Here is a 13,701-nt window from a genome sequence, read left to right as displayed (position 1 = left end):
AAGCAACTGACAAACAACTAATCTCAAAAATATACAGGCAACTTATGCAGTTCAATTCCAGAAAAATAAACGATCCAATCAAAAAATGGGCCAAAGAACTAAATAGACATTTCTCCAAAGAAGACATACAGATGGCTAACAAACACATGAAAAGATGCTCAATGTCACTCATTATTAGAGAAATGTAAATCAAGTCCACAATGAGGTACCACTTCACACCAGTCAGAATGGCTGCGATCCAAAAGTCTGCAAGCAATAAATGCTGGAGAGGGTATGGAGAAAAGGGAACCCTCCTACACTGTTGGTGGGAATGCAAACTAGTACAGCCACTATGGAGAACAGTGTGGAGATTCCTTAAAAAATTGCAAATAGAACTACCTTATGACCCAGCAATCCCACTTCTGGGCATACACACCGAGGAAACCAGAATTGAAAGAGACACATGTACCCCAATGTTCATCGCAGCACTGTTTATAATAGCCAGGACATGGAAACAACCTAGATGTCCATCAGCAGATGAATGGATAAGAAAGCTGTGGTACATATACACAATGGAGTATTACTCAGCCATTAAAAAGAATACATTTGAATCAGTTCTGATGAGATGGATGAAACTGGAGCCGATTATACAGAGTGAAGTAAGCCAGAAAGAAAAACACCAATACAGTATACTAACACATATATATGGAATTTAGAAAGATGGTAACGGTGACCCTGTATGCAAGACAGCAAAAGAGACACAGATGTGTAGAGCAGACATTTGAACTCTGAGGGAAAGGGAGAGGGTGGGATGATTTGGGAGAATGGCATTGAAACATGTGTACTATCATGTAAGAAACGAATCGCCAGTCTATGTTCAATGCAGGATACAGGATGCTTGGGGCTGGTGCATGGGGATGACCCAGAGAGATGGTATGGGGAGGGAGGTGGGAGGGCAGTTCATGTTTGGGAACTCAGGTACACCCGTGGTGGATTCATGTCAATGTATGGCAAAACCAATAGAGTATTGTAAAGTAAAATAAAGTAAAAATAAAATTTTTTAAACAGTTAAAAAAAAAAAAAAGAAGAAGAAGAGAATCAGGACTATTTGAAACCAAAGGAGGAACATTAGTCTAATTAAAAGTTACTTCTTATTTAATAAAAAGAGCTGTATTCCTCAAGATTTATGCTTAGACATATTATTATTTTTAGCTATAGTTTGCCTATCTCATTACATGAAAGAAATTTTAATCTAGCTACTTTGTTTTCCTCACCCCACTCTCCTTCCCCAGCCCTTCTACAAAGCATTAAAGATAAAATATTTAAGCCAAATTTGTCCAGGAGTTTTCACTGAGCACATAGAGTATCCTGCTCACGGCCTCGCTGTGTGGTGTTTATTTCCTGGCCCTTCACTGGCATGTTTCCCTGAACCTTAACATCTAGAACTCAGGACCTGAAGTGCTGAGAGCTCTCCCCCTTCACCAAACCAAACCATTTGATTTCTGCTCTCCTGTCTTCCCATAAATGGGAGTTTGGGAGGATAATTTCCCAGGAAACCTCCAGTGGTTTTAAGATCAAAAACTAGTTTTGATGCCTTATCTTGTTTCTTCCAGCTGTTTTGATTTCTGTTCTCCTCAGTTTGCAGAGGCTTATAAAAATGCATTGGTTATTTTGCAGCTTCACAGGTGAGAACACAGGCCTCCCAAGGGCCAAGCCAGTTCCGGTTGAGGCTGGACCAATCATCCATGTGGTTGGCCTCTGGCCCTCACCAGCACTCTCGTTCTGGGTTGAGTGAAGGCAGTGTGCAGAATAAAGGTACAGGCAGACACACTTCACAGTTCCTGTGTTCCAAGAGCAGAGATGCTCTACCAGCTTACTCTCCAACCTTCTTTCCCAGCAGATAGGACTGATTTGTTTGAGTTCTGAGCTGCAGTCACAGTGGAGAGTGTGACTGGATCACATGCTAACCAAAATGTTCAACACTGGTGCATAGCATATTGACTGATTTCTAACTTGAAGTCCTAGAGTCTTCCTGGAGGAAAGGCTATCAGGGACTTGTTCTCGTGTATTGTCAGTGGTGGTGTCTTAGATCATATGCCTGCGATGTTCCAAAATGTGACCCAAGTCAGGGGACCCGGCCCTCTTTCCATGTAGTGAACAGCTTCAGGGACATCTCTCCCTAGAAGTGGTACTTGAACTGTGTTTTCTCATCTTCATCATGATAATGTAGCCAACTCTTTGTGCTTGGCAATGAAAAGATGGACAATTCAAACCAGATGATTACAATCCACGTGGCTCTGGATGTAATAAAAAGCAGTCATTTGATGAGACACAGTCTCTTTCTCACACACACATACCACTCATATATGTTTGGATTTTAATTGTACTCTGCCTCTAATCATAGTCCTCTCTTGACTTGGCCTACACCGTCATGGACCATGGGGCCTAGAAAGACAGCTAGGGAGGTGCCAAACTGACCATCCACTGGTGGTTATTTGAGAGCTGATCATAAGGCTTCAAGTTCATGGCTGCAGTGGGTGTTGCCCCCACATCAGTAGCACAGACACCTTCCTGTTGTACCAAAACGTCCATCTAAAAATGGATAATGTGAGTAGGAAGGCTGGGGCAAAGAGTATAACAGCCCTAGCAGGTAACAGTCCATGAAAACCAAACAATCTCAGGTCCCCTGAAGACTAGAGAGGCCTGTAGTTGTCATGAACAGGTCAGGCTACATATGAACTCACAGGAGACTCAGTTTGGAGCTCTGGGGACCAGAGCAGAGGACTTAAAGTCTCTTTCTATACAACTGTGTATTCTTCAGGAGAAAAGATTGGGGTTGGGGAGCAAACTGGTTTCGGAAATTCTATGATAAATAAAGTGAAACAGCTTTCTTTAGATTTTAATATTCTAGTTTGATTGCAAATCTCTAAGAGGGGGAAATAAAAAGGAGCTTTTCCTAAACGTTTTTCAAGTGGGTAGCCTTCACAGTTGGGCCCCCACATGCTTAGTACTATGTGAATGCTTGCTAAGGTTACATTAATACATGGATTAAAAAGAAATCGAAGATCTCCAGCCTGCCTGTGCCCACTTTCCAGAGGTTGCTCTGCCAAGGGCTGAGAGGTGGTGAGCGGTCCCAGTGGGGTGGAGGGTCTCGCTTTCTACAAAGACCTCTCCATAAAGGTGAGAACTGCCTCTCTCCCTCTGCTTACTGTGATGAGTTTCTCCAGGGCCCACAGATTTCTCAGGTGCCAGACGGAGTGCTGTTTTTGAGAAAATAATGAGTCTATTCATTTAGTATTAAATCTTTTTGCAACTCAGATGATTTCTAATACTTTGCTTTCATGAAAATTGATGGACAGCTTAATTGAGCCTCAGAAATTAGATCATTAAAAATCATGTTGAGGATATATCACCCTATCAGAGGAAGCTCGGTAATGGACATTACTATGATAGAGTTCATTTCATTTTCATGTTAATTTTCATAAAAAAGATTTCATAGTGTGTACTATAACTGTAACAACAATAAATGTAAAATGAGAATAATGTTGGTGAGGCTTGAAATCTATTTTAACAAATAGATGCATCTTAATTTACTAAGTCTAATAAAAAGTGGTTTTTCCAATAAAACCGCACTTTTTATATTTAATCAGCTTAGTCGTGCAATCGTGTCAGACTCTTTGTAACCCCTTGGACTGCAGCACGCCAGGCCTCCCTGTAAATCACCAACCTCCACAATTTAGTCAGACTCATGTCCATTGAGTCGGTGATGCCATCCAACCATCTCATCCTCTGTCATCCCCTTCTCTTCCTGCCTTCAATCTTTCCCAGCATCAGGGTCTTCTCAAATGAGTCAGCTCTTCATTGGAGTTTCAGCTTCAATATCAGTTCTTGCAATGAATATTCAGAACTGATTCCCTGTAAGATGGACTGATTGGATCTCCTTGCAGTCCAAGGGACTCTCAAGAGCCTTCTCCAACACCATAGTTCAAAAGCATCGGTTCTTCGGCACCCAGCTTTCTTTATAGTCCAACTCTCACATCCATACGTGACCACTGGAAAAACCATAGCCTTGACTAGACAGACGTTTGTTGGCAAAGTAATATCTCTGCTTTTTAATATGCTGTTTAGGTTGGTCATAACGTTTCTTCCAAGGAGCAAGCGTCTTTTAATCTCATGGGTGTAGTCACCATCTGCAATGATTTTGGAGCCCCCAAAAATACCACTGTTTCCACTGTTTGCCCATCTACTTGCCATGAAGTGATGGGACCAGATGCCATGATCTTAGTTTTCTGAATATTGAGCTTTACGCCAACTTTTTCACTCTCCTCTTTCACTTTCATCAAGAGGCTCTTTAGTTTTTCTTCATTTTCTGCCATAAGGGTGGTGTCATCTGCATATCTAAGGTTATTGATATTTCTCCCAGCAGTCTTGGTTTCAGCTTGTGCTTCATCAAGCCCAGTACTTCTCTTCATGTGCTCTGCATATAACTTAAATAAGCAAGGTGACAATATACAGCCTTGATGTACTCCTTTTCCTATTTGGAACCAATCTGCTATTCCATGTCCAGTTCTAACTGTTGCTTCCTGACCTGCATACAGATTTCTCAAGAGGCAGGTCAGGTGGTCTGGTATTCCCATCTCTTTAAGAATTTTCCACAGTCAAAGGCTATGGCATAGTCAATAAAGCAGAAATAGATATTTTTCTGGAATTCACTTCCTTTTTCGATGATCCAGTGGATGTTGGCAATTTGATGTCTGGCTCCTCTGCCTTTTCTAAATCCAGCTTGAACATATGGAAGTTCATGGTTCACATTCTGTTGAAGGCTAGCTTGGAGAATTTTGAGCTTTACTTTGCTAGCGTGTGAGATGAGTGCAATTGTGCAGTAGTTTGAGTATTCTTTGTCATTGCCTTTCTTTGGGATTGGTATGAAAACTGACCATTTCCAGTCCTGAGTTTTCCAAATTTGCTGGCACACTGAGTGCAGCACTTTCACGGCATCATCTTTTAGGATTTGAAAGAGCTCAACTGGAATTCCATCACCTCCACTAGCTTTGGTCGTAATGATGCTTCCTAAGGCCCACTTGACTTCACATTCCAGGATGCCTGGCTCTAGGTGAGTGATCACACCATCGTGATTATCTGGGTTATGGGGATCTTTTTTGTATAGTTCTTCTGTGTATTCTTGCTACCTCTTCTTAATATCTTCTCCTTCTGTTAGGTCCATACCATTTCCATCCTTTATTGTGCCCACCTTTGCATGAAATGTTCCCTTGCTATCTCTAATTTTTTCAAAGAGATCTAGTCTTTCCCATTCTATTGTTTCCCTCTATTTCTTTACACTGATTGCTGAGGAAGGCTTTCTTATTTCTCCTTGCTATTCTTTGGAACTCTGCATTCAAATGGGTATATTTTTTGTTTTCTCTTCTTTTCACTTCTCTTCTTTTCACAGCTATTTGTAAGGCTTCCTCAGACAGCCATTTTGCTTTTTTGCATTTCTTCTTCTTGGGCATGGTCTTGATCCCTGTCTCCGGTACAGTGTCACAAACCTCTGTCCACAGTTCTTCAGGTACTCTGTCTATCAGGTCTGATCCCTTCAATCTATTTCTCACTTCCTCTTATAATCATAAGGGGTTTGATTTAGGTCATACCTGAATGGTCTAGTGGTTTTCCTACTCTCTTCAATTTAAGTCTAAATTTGCAATAAGGAGTTCATGATCTGAGCCACAGTCAGCTCCCAGTCTTGTTTTTGCTGACTGTATACAGCAAAAAACAAGACTGACTGTATACAGCAAAAGCTCTACTGTCAAAGGCTAATTGCCCAGAGAACACAGTGGTCATAGCAAACACCCTTTTCCAACAACACAAGAGAAGACTCTACACATGGACGTCACATCTTTGAATACCACCAATGAAAGTGGGCATCCTTATCTTGTTCCTGATCTTAGAGAGAAAGCTTTCTCTTTTTTCACCATTGAGTATAACATTAGCCATACAGTTTTCATAATTGCCTTTATAATTTTGAGGAACTTTCCTTCCATTCCTTGTTTTTGAGAGTTCTTATCATGAAAAGACATTGAGTTTTGTCAAGTGCCTTGTCTGTACCTTTTGAGAGATTCATATGGTTTTTATCCTTTTTCTGTTAGTGTGCTGTATTACATTGATTGATGCTCTCATGTTGAACCACTCGTCCATTCCTGGGGTAAATCCCATATGGTCATGACGTATACTCCTTTTAATATGCTCATTGAATTGCGTTTGCTAGAATTTAGTTGAGGATTTTTGTATCAATATTAATAAGAGGTATTATCTGTAGCTTCCTTCTGATGTCTTAGTCTGGCTTTGCTATCAGTGTAATCATGGCCTCATCAAAAGAGTTAGGAAGTGTTCCCTTCCTTTCAGTTTTTTGGAAGGGTTTGAGAAGAATTGGTGTTAATTCTTCTTTATATGTTTGACAAAATTCACTAGTGAAGCCATCAATCCTGGACTTTATTTTGAAGGTAGGGGGAGGTTTTTGACTATGGATCAATCCTTTTACTTGTTACATGTTCTATTGAGAGTTTCATCTTGAGTCAGTGTACGTCTTTGTGTATTTCTAGGAATTTTTGTATTTTATCTATGTTATCCAGTTTCTTGGCATAGGTTGCTTATGGTAATCTCTTAAATCCTTTCTATTTCTGTAAATTCAGTAGGGAAATCCCCATTCATCATGTCTGATTTAGTTATTTGCATCTTTCTTTCCCCTTTATCACTCTAGATAAATGTCTTTCAATTTTGTTGATTTTTTAGATAACCAACTTTTGGCTTTGTTGGTTTTCTCTATTGTTTTTCTATTCTCAATTTTATTTATCACTGTTCTTGTTTTATTCCTTCCATTAGTTTTGTGTTTGGCCTTCTCTGCTTTTTCTGGTTCCACAAGGTGTCTAAATCCACAAGGTGGTTTGAGATTTTTTTCTGTTTTATGTAATGTAGTATAAATTTGCCTCTGGGCACTGGTGTCACTACATCTCATAAGTTTTATGGCATTTTGTATGTTTTCCTTTTCCTTATAGATTATCTGCCTAGATGTTTTCTCCATTATTGAAAGTGATGTATTGAATTTCCCAACTATTATTGAAGAGCTATATATTTCTCTCTATAATACTGTTAATATTTGCTTCATATATATTGGATCTCTGTTATGAAGTCCATTTATGTTTATAATTTTTATATCTTCTTGATTAATTGGCCCGTTTATAATGCCCTTTTATAATGCCCGTTTATAATGCCCTTATGTCTCAAAACTTCTAACAGTTTTTGAAATAGTCTATGTTGTCTGTTATCAATACAGGCACTCCTAGTCTCTTTTGGTTACTATTCATATGGAGTATCTTTTTCAGTCCTCTTAACTTTCAGTCTTTTTATGTCTTTTATGTCTTTGGTGTCTTTGGCTCTAAAGGGAATATCTTGTAAATAGCATATAGTTGAATCATGTGGTTTTATCCATTCTGAAAATATATCCTTTTGATCGGAAAGTTTAATCTGTTTAGATTTAAAATAATTGCTGAAAAGGAAGGACTTACTTCTATTGTTTGGGTATTTAATATTCTGTATAAATTATAGCTTATTATCCTTCATTTCATCCATTGATGCCTTTTGGGGGGCCAAACCCAGGCCCCAGAAGTGAAAGCACTGAGGAGTCCTAACCATTGGACCACCCGGGAACTCCTGATTTATGCTTTCTTTAATGTGTAGTTCCTGTTTTTAATAGTGAGCTGTTTTGATTGGTCATTTTGCTGCCAGTGATGCCCAAGTCAGCCTGAGCACTGGAATCACATGAAGACATTTCTAGACACATGGATTCTGCAACCTCTCTACAAACTGTAGATCAGAGTCTGCAGAGCTGTGTTCCAGGACTCCAGGAATCTAAAGTTCTAAGACTTTCCAAAGTCATTCTGATAAACTGTTTAAACAAAGTCCTTCTTGGGGACTAGAAAATCTGCAAGTGTGTTCACTAGTGTTCTACATTCATATCTTTCCTTCCATTGCCTATTGATTATTAAAATAAAGGTCATTTAGGGAGAATCAACACAGCAGCTAGTCAAAGTCAAATATCTCTAGCCAGTAATATACTTCACTCCCCTCATCCTCTGAAAAATTTATACCACCAATCCAGAAACCTGAAAGACATAATAGGGCTAAACATGTCTTATGTAGCTTTTATCCTGTTAATCTTTCTGATTTTAAGGTTTAGTTAGTTAAGTCACTCAGTCTTTGTGACCCCATGGACTGTAGCCCACCAGGCTCCTCCGTCCATGGGATTCTCCAGGCAAGAATATCTGTGTTACTTTTATCTTAAACTCCTGTTAACCAATACTGTTGCTTTAAAAATGTATTGTGTGTTTGTGTGTGTTAGTCACTTAATCATGTCTGACTCTTTGTGACCCCATGGTCTGTACCCGCCAGGCCTCTCTGTCCATAGGATTCTCCAGGCAAGAATACTGGAGTGGATTGCCATTTCCTTTTTCAGGGGATCTTCCTGACCCAGGGATCAAACCCGGATCTCCTGCATTGAAGGCAGATTCTTTACCATCTTCAGCTCAGTTCAGTTCAGTCACTCAGTCGTGTCCAACTCTTTGAAACCCCATGAATCACAGCACGCCAGGCCTCCCTGTCCATTACCATCTCCCAGAGTTCACTCAGACTCACGTCCATCGAGTCCGTGATGCCATCCAGCCATCTCATCCTCTGTCCTCCCCTTCTCCTCCTGCCCCCAATCCCTCCCAGCATCAGAGTCTTTTCCAATGAGTCAACTCTTCGCATGAGGTGGCCAAAGTACTGGAGTTTCAGCTTTAGCAGCATTCCTTCCAAAGAAATCCCAGGGTTGATCTCCTTCAGAATGGACTGGTTGGATCTCCCTGCAGTCCAATGGACTCTCAAGAGTCTTCTCCAACACCACAGTTCAAAAGCAGCAATTCTTCGGTGCTCAGCCTTCTTCACAGTCCAACTCTCACATCCATACATGACCACAGGAAAAACCATAGCCTTGACTAGACGGACCTTAGTCGGCAAAGTAATGTCTTTGCTTTTCAATACGCTACCTAGGTTGGTCATAACTTTTCTTCCAAGGAGTAAGCGCCTTTTAATTTCATGGCTGCAGTCAACATCTGCAGTGATTTTGGAGCCCAAAAAAATAAAGTCTGACACTGTTTCCACTGTTCCCCATCTATTTCCCATGAAGTGATGGGACCGGATGCCATGATCTTCGTTTTCTGAATGTTGAGCTTTAAGCCAACTTTTTCACTCTCCTCTTTCACTTTCATCAAGAGGCTTTTTAGCTCCTCTTCACTTTCTGCCATAAGGATGGTGTCATCTGCATATCTGAGGTTATTGATCTTTCTCCCGGCAATCTTGATTCTAGCTTGTGTTTCTCCCAGTCTAGCGTTTCTCATGTCGTACTCTTATAAAAGTTAAATAAGCAGGGTGACAACATACAGCCTTGACGTACTCCTTTTCCTATTTGGAACCAGTCTGTTGTTCCATGTCCAGTTCCAACTGTTGCTTCCTGACCTGCATACAGATTTCTCAAGAGGCAGGTTAGGTGGTCTGGTATTCCCATCTCTTTCAGAATTTTCCACAGTTTATTGTGATCCACACAGTCAAAAGCTTTGGCATAGTCAATAAAGCAGAAATAGATGTTTTTCTGGAACTCTCTTGCTTTAGCTATAGGGAAGTCCACAGAAAGTATTGGTTGTAATCAAATTTTTTTCTGTAATTAAAAAAAAATCCTTTTGTTTTGATGTGTGTGTATGCGTGTGTATGTGTGTGTGTGTGTGTGTGTGTGTGTATGCTGATTTGGGGCCCTGAGTTTAACTAATAGCACCAGCAGTTTGAGAAAAAGTGAAATACAGACACACATAGCTGTTTTAATAAGAAGAAAGTTTAGTTATTTTAATGTGGCCTGCAGGTATAAGGTCTTTAGTTATATTCTTGCTCTTTGGGAATCAGTAGCTCCTTTTCCATAACTGACTTTGCTAGTCTTCAAATCAGATTGAGTTTCCCTCTCCTACTAAAAATTTCTAGATGCAGATATCTGTCATTTGTTTTGAAGCAGTTAGCAATGAAGTAAAACAGAAACCTAGAGATTGTTGTCAATATTTTAAGATGTAAAGTTGTGGTTGTTGGGGAGTTAAAGTATTAAATCCAGTCTTTTTAAAATGTTGTATATATATATATTCCCATTTTTGTTGGTCCAACCAAGAAACAGGCATAAGACGTGTTATGCAAAATGGAGCACATGTTACTTCTTTTTTTTTTTGCAGTTAGTAGCCACCTTTCTTGTGCTTCCCTGGTGGCTCAACAGTAAAGATTCCACCTGCAATGCATTGTGGGAGACGTGGGTTTGATCCCTGGGTGGGGAAGATCCCCTAGAGGGAGGGCATGGCAACCTCTCCACTATTTTGCCTGGAGACCCCCATGGACAGAGGAACCTAGTGGGCTACAGTCCGTAGGGTCACAAACAGTTGGACATGACTGAATCAACTGAGCACACACACACACAGCCTCTTTTCTAGAGCACACTTCTCTAGCAGAGGAGAACCACGAAAATCTTCTAGAAGGAGGTGTTCATTCTTTTTGTTAGCCACAATATATATTAAACAAGCTTTGACATACAGGAGATATTTAGGATTGTGTTTATGGCTAAGTGGACTCATAAGTAGGTGAGAAGATACCTAGATGTGGGCACTTTCATATTGCTTGCTTCCATTCACTCTCCTTTGAAGATCAGAGTGGAAGTAGCTATTTGCAATGCTTTAGTATATCTTTGTGGTTGTGAAAGGTCAGTGGGTGGATTCATGCTTGGCTCGCTGCATAAGAATCAACCAGTGTAATTTGGTAACAGCAGATTCCCAACTTTTCTGTCCCCTCCTCCCTCTCCTTCTTCTGTTCAGATGGTCTGGGCTGGTGCCTGGAAATTAAAGTTCTCCAGCAGACAGGTATGGGAATTATCGCGTAAGAGGGCTCTGAGAAGGTGTCTGAGTCAAGATGTTATGAATTCCTAGAATTTGAATATGGAAGCTACCATCACAATTTCCATGACTTTTCCCTCGAAGTTTACAGATGTGACTGTATACGAAACAAAATGTGGGTCGCAGCCTTTGGAGTCATTTCTGCTGTCTTGGCAGTGGTGAGTGGCTTTGGCCTGATGTTGTATGTTGTGTTACCATATGAGATCATAGTTGCAAATTCACCATTTCTTATTCTAGGTGAGTAAAACAAAGGGTGAGGCTGCACACTGCGTATGTGAGAGGAGGGGTGGGTGGGGTGGGTAAAGGAAGGGTATTGTGTTAGAGTAAGCAAAATAATTACATATAGGTGACTCTACAGATCCAAAATGAAGAATCAGGAGATAATGAAAATCAAATGGAATTACGTACCTTTAAGAGTTGGAAAAAATCTAGTACCCCAAATGGAAAAACACAGACCAGGGACATGAACAGGCATTTCACACACACACAGAATCCAAAATACTAATCATTCAAAATATAAGAAAGAAATATTTGACCTTTTGATTAATGAAGGGATTCAAGTTAAACCAAAAGTGAGACACCTTTTCTTATCAGATTAATGAATATTATAGCAAGACTGAAGGTTTGGGGAAGGTTGTATGCAAATGAACACATATTCTGCTGAGGAAAATTTGTAAATTGGTACAGTTTTAAAACATAACTTTGCAACAAATCAAAAGACTTAAAAGTTTTAAATGGAGTACCTTTGACCCACCAACTACATTTCTGGGAATTTGTCCTATTTATTGGAAAGGTGCTCACAAAATAGAATAAGTATGTTCATTTCAGTGTGACATAGAATAGGAAAAAACAAAAACAGGCTAATCCTATGATAGCTTTTAGTGAACGATGTTGGATTTGTGATCTCTGAAGAAACTTCAGCTTATTGTGGACCAGGGACCAGGTTTGATCACTCAAGAGCTTTTGTATAGCAGAGTTTTATTAAAGCATAAAAAGGGACAGAGAAAGCTTCTGACATAGACATCAGAAGAGGGAAGCAGAGTGTCCCCCTAGCTAGTCTTATCAAGGCCTTATATACTTTTTCCAGACCCACTCCCACAATATACATCTTAAATTAATTAGATTAGAATGAACAATGGAAAGATCTTACCAGATCCACTCCCATAATAAACATTTAAGATCACAGGATTAGTCAGAAGGTTCTTGTTAAGGAGACACATGTCCTCGAGCAAGATATATTGTTATATTCACTAAGAGAAAGCAATGTAGAAAAGAATGTTTGTCCTTTTCTCCTTGAGAGCCCCAGACCCCTTCCTCCTCAGGGACCCTGGACTTATCAACCTACCTAGGAACTGACTCTCGCATTCCCCCTTTTCTTTTAAGAGAATCATGTTGCCAAGGGAAAAGGCTGTCATTTTCATTCCATAATTACTTCCTGCTGTTGAGGGGTGTCATCCCTAAGTTGTTGAGGCAACATATTCTCCTAACCCTCATAGTGAGGGTCTCTGATCCAGGGGCCCCAAGTAATAGTTGGAGGAGGCTGTGGCACTCATAGGAGCCTGGACAACCTTTTTTAACTTAAAAGCTTTCAGATGGTTAGAGATAAACCCCATTTTACCGTTACAGATGAAAGGCAAAATAGCCATTAAACCAAGTTAAAACATAATCAAAATTAAGTTACATTATGTCCATAGTTACATCAGTCCATTTTAGGATTGTTCAGTGTCATCAGATCAAGAACAGGCATCATATTCAATTGTTGTCAGTGAAGGTATTCACAGAGGTGAAGAAAGTCCTTTCCTTGAAGCAGAGAAACCCACCACACGAAGCCTTTCCCTGACAAGGAGGTTGAAAAGCTGAAAGCTGAGTCATATAGTTAATTCTAAGTTTTTAGGATCTATTACAATATCTGTGCACAAGAACAGTCTGTCATAGACACAGTCCCCCCATCTTAGGGGCAGTTCAAGCCTTCATTAAAGCCATGAGTAAAACTTTAAACCAACTGTCTTGCGTTTCCTGATTTAGCTTACATGGATGTCTTTTAAAAACAGCATTAACCTTTTCAACCTTTCCTGAAGATTGGCATCTCCAGGATCGGTGGAAGTGATATTCTATTTCTAGAACTTTTGACACTCTTTAAGTTACAGTAGCTTTAAGATGGGCCATTGTTGCTCTGAACTTTAGAGTTTAAGATCCCGCTTTCTTCATGAGAAGTCAGTACAGTAAGGCTTTAGTGGATACTGCTTTTGATGTGAAAATAAGTGAGGGTCTTTGATCTTGATAATGTTAGGTAGATAGAATAGGGAAACGGAGTCCAAAATGGCGGTGGCTAAAAAACAAGGAAGGTCAAAGGAAGGTCTGAGGACCAGAGTGAAGACTTCAGGTAGAACGAACAGCACCCCTGGCTAAGCCCAATTTGCATAGGGCAGGCCCAGGTGGAGGCAAAAACATATAAAAGGAGGAACCAAAGCCTGCTCTCTCTTCCTCTCCTGCATGCATGCGCTTTCTCTCTCTCTCTCTCCCTCTTTCTCCCTCTCTCTCTCTCTCTCTCTCTCTCTCTGTCTTCCTCTCTCTCTCTCCCATGCTCTCCTCCACTTTCTTCTCTTCAAGTCTTTGGGTTGGCATGCCCTCACGCTTCGAGGATGTATTCTCCTGCTATCTTCTAAATAAAATAGAGCTGTAACACTGATTTGCCTAAGAGCTATAAGAGTTTGTC

The 13,701-nt window shown here is 40.2% G+C and overlaps 1 pseudogene; it reads left to right on the top strand.

The window, feature by feature from the left end:
* The window catches only part of LOC138416846 (patched domain-containing protein 3-like), a 159,404-nt pseudogene that overhangs the window by 139,304 nt on the left and 6,399 nt on the right, over nucleotides 1-13,701 (top strand).

The sequence above is a fragment of the Ovis canadensis genome, chromosome 13 (assembly GCF_042477335.2).
Source record: "Ovis canadensis isolate MfBH-ARS-UI-01 breed Bighorn chromosome 13, ARS-UI_OviCan_v2, whole genome shotgun sequence".
NCBI classification, from domain to species: domain Eukaryota; kingdom Metazoa; phylum Chordata; class Mammalia; order Artiodactyla; family Bovidae; genus Ovis; species Ovis canadensis.
Note: the sequence above shows the minus strand (reverse complement) of the source record. Positions and strands in the feature narration are given on the sequence as shown.